General features: G+C 36.1%; 1 pseudogene; it reads right to left on the bottom strand.

Moving 5' to 3' along the window:
- Positions 1-256: 256 nt before the first annotated feature.
- On the bottom strand, positions 257-1,134 carry LOC112863725 (olfactory receptor 9K2-like; annotated as a pseudogene).
- Between the last annotated feature and the right edge of the window lie 11,409 nt (positions 1,135-12,543).

The following is a 12,543-nucleotide window of genomic DNA, read 5'->3' on the forward strand; positions in this document are numbered from 1 at the left end:
ATTTAACATTGCCTCGAGGAAATGTGAATAAGTTATTTGGAGCATTCTTTATGGGAAATTATTAATGCTGTGGAATAAAAGAGTTAACATGCTTTGTTTTGTTTTGTCTTTTAATCAGCCTGAACTTTAAATGTCTGAGTCTAGAAGATCAAGCAGACAAAATAAATTGGTACAAGAAACAGTAAAACAAGTGGAAGCAGATTTAAAGTAAAACTTTTTCTTCCATAGGACTTTTCTCATGGCATCTTTAACACCCTTATTTCTCAGAGTAGAGTAAAGGGTTCAGCATAGGTGTGAACAAAACATACTGAAGCCACTTTACAAAGTTTAAGGTTATTGGGAGGTGTGAAATTGACAAAGGAAATAGTCTCAGAGCAAACTTATGATCCCCAGGTGGTAACTGCAAGTGGAGAAGGCTCTCTTCCTCCCTTCACTGGAGTGCATCTTTAAAACTACAGACACAATATACATGTAACATACCACAATAACAACTATTGTGGGCAAAATAATGAGGACAGTCAGACTGAACCACACCATCTTATTCATAAAGATATTGGAACAGGAGATCTTCTCAACTGGGTTTGAATCACAATAGAAGTGATCAATGACTCGGGAAGCACAGAAAGACATTGAGAATGTTACACTGATTTGAAGGATGGAACTGACCCAGCCACAGAGATAGGAACCAGCCACCAACTGGATACAGAGGCTTCTTGACATGCGGACAGTGTAGAGGAGTGGATTGCAGATGGCGATGAAGCGGTCATAGGCCATGGCTGCCAAGACAGAGGCCTCGGTGACCATGAAAAATGCATAAAGAAACAATTGAGTCACACAACCTTCAAAGGATATGGTCTTTTTGTGAGATAGGATGTTGACCACGGCTTTGGGTACAATAACAGTGAAGTAGGAGAGGTCAATGATGAGCAGATTGCCTAGGAAGAAATACTTTGGTGTGTTCAGCCGGGGATCAATCACAATGATGTCAGTCATGCTCAGGTTCCACAGAAGGACCATCCCATAAACAATCAGGAATAGTAGGAAAAGGAGACTGTGGAGCTCTGGACAGACCCTGAAGCCTACAAGAATGAAGTCAGTCACTTCTGAGTGGTTGTCTCCTCCCTTACCACCCATGGCAAATTCTATTTCTCTATTATCACATATAACACTTCACATTAAAAGAGACCTGATAGCTGAAAAAACATCTTCATATTCATTACCCCATTAAGTTTACACACATGACTCTGTAATTGTTAGATGTCATTTGTGATTTCAAACATTAAAATCTGATAAACTCCTCATAGTAAGAAAAAGACACTTCCTTGAATTTATCACTTAGTATTTATTTTTCTCATAATAATATTTTGCTTCATTACAGTATAAAAATAAGTAAATGTAAGACAAAGAAGCTAAAAGTACATTTCAAGATAATACGAATTTTCTACCAAAAAAAAAGAAAAACCCACAAAAAACAAAAAACAAAAAAACCCTCTTACAAGTACAGGTAAATTTCTAAAGGCCCAGTTGTCTCATCTAGAGATCTTTTAAAATGCAATCTGCCTTCAACTTCTGGAAATAGTCTAATTTTATTTAAGTGCAAAACTAAAATGTAAGTGATGCCTTTATATATTTTATCCTGTGAAGTTTATTAACACTGTATTTTTTCCACATAAATCTGTCAAGAAATTCATGTCATCTCAAACTTTTCTAGATTTGAGAAAAAATTAAAACTTCAAAATAAGGAGCCAATAAAAAAAGGTCAACTGTGTAAAAGAATAGATTAGATAGCAAAGTTTATTGATTAGATAGCAAAGTTTATTGATGGTTGGAGCTCATTAGTATTAAGAATAAATATTTGGGGGGCGCCTGGGTGGCTCAGTTGGTTAAGTGTCCAACATCAGCTCAAGTCATGATCTCACAGTTGGTGGGTTTGAGCCCCGTGTCGGGCTCTGTGCTGTCAGTTCAGAGCCTGGAGCCTGCTTCAAATTTTTGTCTCCCTCTGTCTCTCTCTCTGTCCCTCCCCTGCTCATGCTCTGTGTCTCTCTCCTTGAAAAATAAATAAGCATTAAGGAAAGCATTTTGAAATGCAAGGAAAATATCTTTTAGACATGTAGGAAATGTTCTTGGCTGTCTTATTATATATCTAAAATAGGTGTGATTCCTTTTTAATTATTCTTACCTAAACTTATATTGTTTTTCTATTTTATGAACTTTTCCATGGAAAACTTCAGAGGTCCAAATTCTTTTTATTGCAATCTAGAAAAGAAAATGCATTTAAGAAATAAAAACTATCAGGGTGCCTGGGTGGTTCAGTCAGTTGAGCATCTGACTTTGGCTCAGGTCACGATCTCATGGTTCATGAGTTCGAGCCCCACATCAGTATCTGTGCTGACAGCTTGGATCTTGGGGCCTGCTTCGGATTCTGTGTCTCCCTCTCTCTCCGCCCCTCCCCCGTTAGAACTCTGTCTCTCTCTCTCTCTCTCTCAAAAATAAGTAAACCTTAAATAAATAAATAAATAAATAAATAAATAAATAAATCTATCAATGACAATGCCAAAATTAAACATCTCAAATAATGTTTAATCCCCAAGAAAATAACAACCTCCTTAAGCACAACATGACTATATATTTTGTTGGTGGCATTGCCTACGGAGCCATAATTTTTTATTACCTATTATTAAAGCTTGCTTGGGGCGCCTGGGTGGCGCAGTCGGTTAAGCGTACGACTTCAGCCAGGTCACAATCTCGCGGTCCGGGAGTTCGAGCCCCGCGTCAGGCTCTGGGCTGATGGCTCGGAGCCTGGAGCCTGTTTCCGATTCTGTGTCTCCCTCTCTCTCTGCCCCTCCCCCGTTCATGCTCTGTCTCTCTCTGTCCCAAAAATAAATAAACGTTGAAAAAAAAATTTTTAAAAATAAAATAAAATAAAATAAAGCTTGCTCTTTCTTTAGTACAATTTTGTTTGAAAACCTGTTGTGTCTGTCTTCCGGAACACCAATGAACATGATGGACTAGGAATCTCCTTGGCTCCCCTAGAGAATTACTGGTATTTCTCTACCAAAATTAAAGTAAGTGCCAATAGATCTATGAAATCAAGCTGCACAAAAATCTCTGCCTCCATGCTGACATGTTTTGCAAACCTTTGAATGAAGATGGGAGCAAAATGGAAATTTAAGACCAGTAACAAGATTTCCCAGTCTGTGACAACCTGCAAAAATAGTAGCAGCTAAAATCCACGGTAGCGGTAGTTTTTTCCAATCCTGTGAAACTATTTCAGAAAATAGCAGCATGAAGTTTTTTTGAAGTTTGGAGGAAACAGTCCCCCTGAGAGAGGACTGAAAATAAGTTAATTACAATTTCTTAATAAGGGCAAACTCCAGGGTCATCCCATGAGGGCTACAGGAGGAGTGAACATTCAGTATTATTTCTTAACCTGTTAAATACTCTTGGGAAAATTACAAAATTATTTTGTACAAGACTCCTTGTTAGAAAGTATTTTTCTTTACAGTAAGCTAAAGTTTACTTCTCTGGAACTCTTATCAGTCTGATTGGCAGAGACTTTAGCCAAATTTAAGGTAGGACATTGACTATCTCTACTTGATCCTCTAAGTGACATCCTTTCAAAATTTAAAAAGACAGATACACTCTTGACCCATAGTTTTCTCATTTCTGGATTTATTGTCTTTATTTTTTTATTAAGCTGTCCCTTCAAGCTGCTATTAGGTGATTTTTATCCTGCCACTGTCAAATAATCCACTGTCAACGTTTGACATCACTCTTCCTATAAACTATCTCCTTGAAATATCACTCTCTATTTGCAATTTATACTTCTTTTAAGGCATATAAGACTGAAAGATTTTTTCACATGTTGCCTCATATTCATCTTGCAGTCAAGGGCAACCTTTTTCTTTCCTTTGTTCTGTTTTGGCCTTATGTGAATTGCTTCTAAGCTAGATGTTCCTCATCTTGTTCTGTGGATTTTTCCTACACCTTCTTTTTCCACACACCAGTTAGTAGTATTTTATACTTAGCCTCTTTTTATATTTTAGTCTATTGGATGTAGCCTAGCTTCCTATGTTATAAAAGTCAGTTCTAATACATTTGTGGATCCTCTACTATTACACAAATGGAAGTTATATCATACAGACTTCTACATTTTCACTGAAATAATTTTGGTGCAGAAAAAAATCAAGATTTCTTAGTAAAGACCCCCTCCAGATTTATGAAGATCCATTCATTAATTTTAAAAATGTACACTTCATAAAGCACTGTAAATGTCACCTTTTTTCACAGACTCTAAAATATCTCATTAAAATAAAAACTCAGTATATGATAATCTTCTGAATATTACCTTAATCAGAAAAAAGTTTCAGTTCACTTCTCCTGATTCTGGACTCACCAAACAACTTTGTGAAATCTAAGAAGATATCAGGCAAATTATCAGATATAGTCCAAGCCTTGTGATATGTATTCAGAACTACAAAATTAATATATAAAATAACCTTTTATGTGTTAGTCAGTTGGTCTATGGATAGGCTCAATAGTCATCTCAGAAACTGTTCATATGTGTGAGATGAATATCATAGTTCTAATTCATAAAGCAGAGAATCCAGAGGTTTTCACAATCTAGTTTCATGTATTAGTTTTAATAATCTGGGTCCATAATGTATATTTCCAGCTTCAAGTCTTACCCTTTCATCTCCTTAAACTTATACTCAGTTTCCATAACACTTGAATAGATCTTGAAGTTTCATGACTCCCCAATGTTACTCTTGCCTTTCTTTGTTCCCTGAATATCTCTTACCTCACTTCTGTACTGAAATTACTTGTTAATACCATCATAAATACGTCTAAACTCTTCTCTTCACATATTCATCTACCACCATTACTTAAAATGCCATGGTTAATTTGAATTTTGTGTACAGAATGTAAAACGTAAGTGCCTATGTGGATGTCCTAAGGATATCAAACAAACTCATGCCAATCCCTCTTTCAATCCTGACTTAATGTCATACAAGTGAATAGTCAAGACAAGAGTAAACACAAAGAATAATTACTTGTCTCCCAAAGTAATGGATTTTTATCAACGATAAAAGTCATGAAAAATCATGAAAAAAAATTTAGACTGTATAGAGTGAAACCAAGAAATCATCTTGATGGAAACACCAGTGATAAGACAAATACACTTGTACAAAAGATGAAATTATGTTACTCTTAGGTGCTTACCTTGTCAAATATTAAACACAGAGGTCTAGCTTCCTCTCCTTCTCATCCAACACACACATGCACACACACACACACACACACACACACACACACACACTACATTTGCTAATGGTGACACCTTTTTTTCAGTGTTTATTTTGTCCCATTATTTTGTTTTCCTTTTTCAGAGATTTATATATATTTGTACTCTTTTGTGTTTTATTTTTTATTTTTTGTAGTTTCAAGTTTTTATTTAAATTCCAGTCAGTTAACATAGAGTGTAGTATTGGTTTCAGGTGTAGAATTTAGTGATTCTTCACTTACATACAACACCCAGTGCTCATCACAAGATGCATTCCTTAATACCCATCACCTATTTAACCCATCCACCACAAACTTCCCCTCTGGTAACCATCAGTTTGTTCTCTATACTTAAGAGTCTGTTTTATGGTTTGCCTCTCTCTCTCTCTCTCTCTCTCTCTCTGTCTTTGTTTCTCTATGTTCATCTGTTTTGTTTCTTAAATTCCACATATGAGTGAAATCATATGGTATTTGTCTTTCTCTGAATGACTTATTATGCTTAGCACAATACACTCTAGCTCCATCCACATGATTGCAAGTGGAAAGATTTCATTCTTTTAGTTGGCTGAGTAATGTTCCATTTTGAGTGTGTGTGTGTGTGTGTGTGTGTTCCTTTTCCATCCATCAGTTGATGAACATTTGGACTCTTTCTACAATTTGGCTATTGTTGATAATGGTGCTGTAAACATTGGGGTGCACGTGTCCCTCAAATCAGTATTTTTATATCCTTTGGGTAGATACCTAGGTATTTATAATTGCTGGGTCATAGGGTAGTTTTATTTTTAACTTTTTGAGGAACCTCCATGCTGTTCTCCAGAGTGGGTGCACAGTTTGCATTCCCACCAAGAGTGTAAGAGGGTTCCCCTTTCTCCACATCCTCGCCAACATCTGTTGTTTCCTGTGTTCTTAACTTTAGCCATTCTGACAGGTGGGGTCAGGGATATCTCATTGTAGTTTTGATGTGCATTTCCCTGAATATGAGTGATGTTGAGCATCTTTTCTTGTATCTGGTGGCCATCTGGATGTCTTCTTTAGAAAAATGCCCATTCATGTCTTCTACCTATTTCTTAACTGTACTATTTGGATGTTGGATGTTCAATTTTATAAGTTTATACATTTTGGATAGTAACCCTTAATCAGATATCTTCTCCAATTCAAAAGGTTGCCTTTTAATTTTGTTGACTGTTTCCTTCACTGTGCAGAAGCTTTTTATCTTGATGAGGTCCCACTGGTTCATTTTTGCTTTTGATACCCTTTTCTCAGGAGACACGTCTAGTAAGAACTTGCTTTGGTTGATGTCAAGAGGTTATTGCCTGTGTTCTCCTCTAGAGTTTTGATGGTTTCCTGTCTCACATTTATATCTTTCATCCCTTTTGAATTTATTTTTGTGTATGATGTAAGGAAGTGGTCCAGTTTCATTCTTCTGCATGTTACTGTCTAGTTTTGCCAACACAATTTGTTGAGGAAACTGGGTTTTTTCCACTGGATATTCTTTCCTGCTTTGTTGAAGATTAATTAACTATATAGCTGTGGGTCCATTTCTGGGTTTCTTTTCTGTTCCATCGATCTATGTGTCTGTTTTCTTAAGAGTACCATACTGTCTTTATCACTGGAGCTTTGTAATATAACTTGAAATCTGGAATTGTTATACCTCCAGTTTTGCATTTTTTTAAAGATTTTTTTGGCTTTCTTATGTGCTTCCATACAAATTTCAGGATTGGTTGTTCTGGCTCTTTGAAAAATGTTGGTGGTATTTTGGTAGGGATTGCATTAAATGTGTATATCGCTTTGGGTAGTAGATATTCTAACAAATTTTTTTTTCTTCCAATCCATGAGCATGGAATGTTTTTCCATTTCTTTGCATCATCCTTGGTTTCTTTCATCGGTGTTTTATAGTTTTCAGAGTACAGATCTTTCACTTTTTTGGTTAGGTTTACTCATAAGTATCTTATAGTTTTTGATGCAATTGTAAATGGGACTAACTTCTTGATTTCTCCTTCTGCTGCTTCATTATTGGTGTATAGAAATGGAACAGATATCTCTACATTGATTTTGTATTCTGCGACTTTCCTTATTTCATGTATCAGTTATAACAATACTTTGGTGACAGTCCTTTGGGTTTTCCACATAGAATAAAATGTTGTCTGGGAATAGTGAAAGTTTGATTTCTTCCGTGCTGATTCGGATGCCTTTTATTTCTTTTGTTGTCTTATTGCTGAGACTAGGACTTCAAGTACTATGTTAAATAACAGTGGTGAGAATATACATCCCTGTCTTGTTCCTGACCTTAAAGTAAAAGCTCTAAGGTTTTCCTATTGGGGATGATATCAGCTGTGAGTTTTTCGTAAGTGGCCTTTATGATGTTCAGGTATATTCCCTCAATCCCTACTTTGTTGAGGAGTTTTATTTAGAATGGAAGCTATATTTTATCAAATTCTCTTTCTACATCTATTGAGAGGATCATAATGTTCTTCACCTTTCTTTAATTAATGTGGTATATCACTGATTGATTTGCAAACATTGAACTACCATTGCAACCCAAGAATAAATCCCACTTGACTGTGGTGAATGATTCTTTGAATGTACTATTGGATTTGATTTGCTACCATTTTGTTAAGAATTTTTGCATCCATGTTCATCAGAGATATTGGTTGGTAGTTCTCTTTCTTAGTGGGTTTTTGATGGTTTTGGATTTAGGGTAATTCTAGCTTCATAGAATGAGTTTGGAAGTTTTTCTTATATTATATATTAACTTTAAATGGTAGATATTGGGGTGCCTGGGTGACTCAGTCAGTTAAGCATCCAACTTCGGCTCAGGTCATGATCTCACAGCTCATGGGTTTGAGCCCTGCATCAGGCTCTGTGCTGACAGCTTAGAGCCTAGAGCCTGCTTCAAATTCTTTGTGTGTGTGTGTGTGTGTGTGTGTGTGTGTGTGCGTGTGTGTGTCTATTCCTCCCCCACTCATGCTCTGTCTTTCTCGCTCCTTCAAAAATAAATAAAAACAATTTAAAAAATTTAAATAGTTGAAATAAATAAATAAATAAATAAATAAATAAATAAATAAATAAATAATATTTTGTAGAATTCTCCTGGGAAGCCATCTGGCTCTGGACTTTTGACTCGTGGGAGATTTTTGATTACTGATTCAATTTCTTTGCTGGTTATTGGTCTGTTCCAGTTTTCTATTTCCTCCTGTTTCAGTTTTGGTAATTTATTTGTTTCTAGGAATTTATCTATTTCTTCCAGATGGCCCAATTTGTTTGCATAAAATTGTTCATAATGTTCTCTTATAATTACTTTTACTTTTGTGGTGTTGGTTGTGATTTCTCCTCTCTGGTGATCTTATTTATTTTGATACTTTCCTCTTTCTTTTTGATAAATCTGGCTAGGGGTTTTATCAACTTCATTATTTTTTTCAAAGAACCCGCTCCGGTTTTCATTGATCTGTTCTATTGTTGTTTTTTGTTTGTTTGTTTGTTTGTTTCTATATCATTTATTTCTGCTGAAATCTTTATTATTTCTCTTCTGATGGCTTTAGGCTTCATTTGTTGTTCTTCTAGGTTCTTTAGGTGTAAGGTTAGGTTGTGTGTTTGAGACTTCTTGCTTCTAGTTCCCTCTTATGATTGCTTTTGCTGTATCCCAAAGGTTTTGGATTGTTGTGTTTTTCATTTGTTTCCATATATTTCTTTTTATTTCTTCTTTAATTCCCGATTAACTCGTTCATTTTTTAGTAGAATGTTTTTTTAGTACCCATGTATTTGTAGTTTTTCTGAACTTTTTTCTTGTGTATGTGGTTGGAAAATATGGTATGACTTCATTTTTTTTTTTTGATGTTTTGAGGCCCAAATATTACACAGTATGTGATCTATTTTGGAGAATGTCCCATGAGCAATCAAAAAGAAAGTGTATTCTGCTGCTTTATGATGAAATGTTCTGATTATATCTATTAAGTCCATCTGGTCCAGTGTGTCATTCAAACCATTGTTTCTTGTTGATTTTTCTGCTTAGATGATCTGTCCATTGATGTAAATGGGATGTTAATGGCCCCTGCTATTATTGTATTATTGTCAAAGAGTTCCTTTATGTTTGTTATTAATTGTTTTATATATTTGGGTGACTCCAAGTTTGGGGTATAAATATTTATTTGTTGGATCTTGTTAGACAGACCCCTTTATTATGATAGAGTGCCCTTTTTCACTTCTTGTTATAGTCTTTGTTTTAAAGTATAGTTTGTCTGATATAAGTATTGCTACTTCAGATTTCTTTTGATATACATTTGCATGGTAAATGTTTCTCCCTCCCTTCATTTCAATCTGGAGGTGTCTTTAGGCCTAAAATGAGTCTCTTATAGGCAGAATATAGAGGGGTCTTGTTTAATTATCCATTCTGATAACCTAAGTCTTTTGATTAGAGCATTTAGTCCATTTACATTCAGTATAACTACTGATAGATATTATTTTATTGCCATTTATTACTGGTTTTGTTGTTGTTTTTGGAGATTTTTTCTGTTCCTTTTGACACTTTCTTACTCTTGGTCTTTCTTTCCCACTTAAATAGTCACCTTTAATATTTCTTGCAGCTCTAGTTTAATGGTCACAAACTCCTTTAGTTCTTGTTTGTCTGGGAAACTCTATCTCTTCCTCTATTCTGAATGATAGTCTTGTTGGATAGAGTTTTTGTGGCTGCATATTTTTCCTATTCAGCATGTCGAATATATCATGCCATTCCTTTCTTGCCTAACAAGTTTTTATGGAGAGATCTGCTCCTAAAATGGTTTGTCTTTTCTTTCAAGTTAGAGGCTTATTTTTCTGTTTTTAGGATTTTTTTCTTTATATTTCTATTTTGCAAATTTAACTATGATATGTCTTGGTGTTAGCTTGCTTTTCTTAATTTTGATGGAAGTTATTTGTGCCTCGTAGATTTGAATGTGTTTCCTTCCCAGACTAGTGAAACTTTCAGCCAGAATTTCCTTGAGTAAACCTTCTATCCCCCTTTCCCTCTTTTGTGCAGCTTCATGATTTTCCATAATTCTGACTTCTATATCACTTATTCATTTCTCTGTTTCTTCCATCCTTGTGATGATTATATTCAGCTGGTTTCAAATCTCAGTTATTGCATTCTTGTTTGCCCTCATTAGTTTTAACTCTTTTATCACTGTGGTAAGGGACTCCCTGGTATCTTCTATGCTTTTCTCAAGCCCAGCTAGGATCCTTGTTTGTTGTTTTAAATTCTGGATCAGGCACATTACTTATATATGTTTCGATTAGATCCCTGGCTATGACCTTTTGTTGTTATTTCTTTTGGAATGAATTCCTCTATCTTTGCATTTTATCTAGGTTTCTGTATTCTTCTCTGTGTTTGGAAAGCCTGTTATGTTTCATATTCCTAAAAGTAATGGCTTTATGAAGAAGATAACACATATGGTCCAGGGCCTGGGGCTTCAGGAAGTGTCTGTGCTGTATCCTGGGTGCACTCTGCTCCTGTGTTTTGGCTGCTCTATATCTCAGGTCAGTCTTCTACTGAGTTTCTCCTTGCTTTCCATGGAGAGTATTTGGACCCTGCCCAGAGTGTGTCAAATTTTAACTATGTGTGCTCTGGTCTGCTTGTTAAAACAGACCTGATGCTATTTCCACTAGAACTGAAGCTTTGAAGAACTTCATGGACAATAAACGTGTACCTGTGGGGATTTGTGCTGGTCTTCTGTGCTGGTTCCCAGGCACACTTACCCAAGAAAAGAAGCACCTGCATAGAACCGGTGTACAGGGCTTGTTATAAGCAGTTTAGGCCATCACTGTTACTGCTATGCTGCTTACTGTAGTTAGTTTATGTTGAGGGGTGGGAGGTGGATATGGCACCCACCAGCTACTTTGTCCCTAGAGAGGGACATCTTCCAGATGCACTTGGAGAAGGGGGAAACATCTCTTGCTATGTGTCCCAGGAGACCCTCAGACTGCAACTTCTTCCCCCAGGTTTTCTACAGGCCTTTTCCACAGGAGCACTGCAGTACCCTTGGGCTCTATACCAGCCATACTGTGGACCTCTAAAACTCCAGACCTTGAACCCCACTGGTTGAAAAATCTCACAAAAACCAGCCCCTCTCATTTTTATGTTCTCACTGGCTTTAAGGAAGTGTTTCCCTTGTGCAATCCCCTGTATACGTCTCTCTCTCTCTCTCTCTCTCTCTCTCCCCCTCCCTCTCTCTCTCTCTCTCAATCTCTCTCTCTCTCTCCTCTGTCCATAACCAGGGTCCCTCTCCTCCACAGCACCCATGATCCATTTATCACCCAAACCACATCCCCTCACTTCCTACCTTCCACAATATGGCCTCTTCCTTCCCTCTAGTTGTACAATTTGTTCTGTCAGTCCTCAGGTCAATATGTTGCATATTCAAAATGATTTGACATTTATGTAGCTGTGTTCCAGGGATGAGGCAAGCCGAGGGCCCTCCTACTTGTTTGCCATCTTAGCTCTTTCCCACCTGTCACTAATGGTGACAACTTTTAATAAGCTCCATTCCTACTTGTCAAACTTCTGTAACTAATAACACTATGTTTTCAATATATAAGAAATATTTTTAATCTAGTGCTTGAAATAATCCTCACATTCATCTTTCTTTCTTTTTTTTCACTGCTATAGTTATACTTCAAATTTGAAACCTCCTCATCTCAACTTGAGTATAGTAATAATAATTTAAAAATCTTACATGGTTATCTTGGCCTTCTCAGCATTCGTTTTTTAAGCTTCCAGATTATTGTTTTCTAAAGCACTATTTTCAGCATGTCACTCTTTTCTTAAAAGATTTTGCTAGTTCCCAATTTCTAGTTAGCAAATTAGGCCTTCTACTACTCTCCAAATTATAACCTCATGAAATCAATGGGCCGCCTCACTTTGCATCCACTCATCTTGCTCAGTCTAGACTTAGCACCCTGACATGAATTACCCACAATTCTCTCTCCTTCAGTCTAGTTCTAAATTCTACCTACATCTAATACTCAGTTCATATCTGTCCAAAATATACTATCTTCTTGTTACAGTAAACAACTTTGGCACCACGTCTTCACATACTTTTTCAATATAATTATAGTTATCCTTATATATGGTTGTACCTATTTATACTTTGATTATCTCATGCATATCATTTTACAATCCTAACAAATTTTCTGCTGCCATAAGATGGAATAAATTTCTCTATAAGGCCCTCTAACACTTATCACAATTTGGTATGCATTATGGATGCTCATTTATTGTTTATCAAGTGC

Source organism: Puma concolor, chromosome B4 (genome assembly GCF_028749965.1).
Source record: "Puma concolor isolate L17-30 chromosome B4, mPumCon1.1.hap2, whole genome shotgun sequence".
NCBI classification, from domain to species: Eukaryota; Metazoa; Chordata; class Mammalia; order Carnivora; family Felidae; genus Puma; species Puma concolor.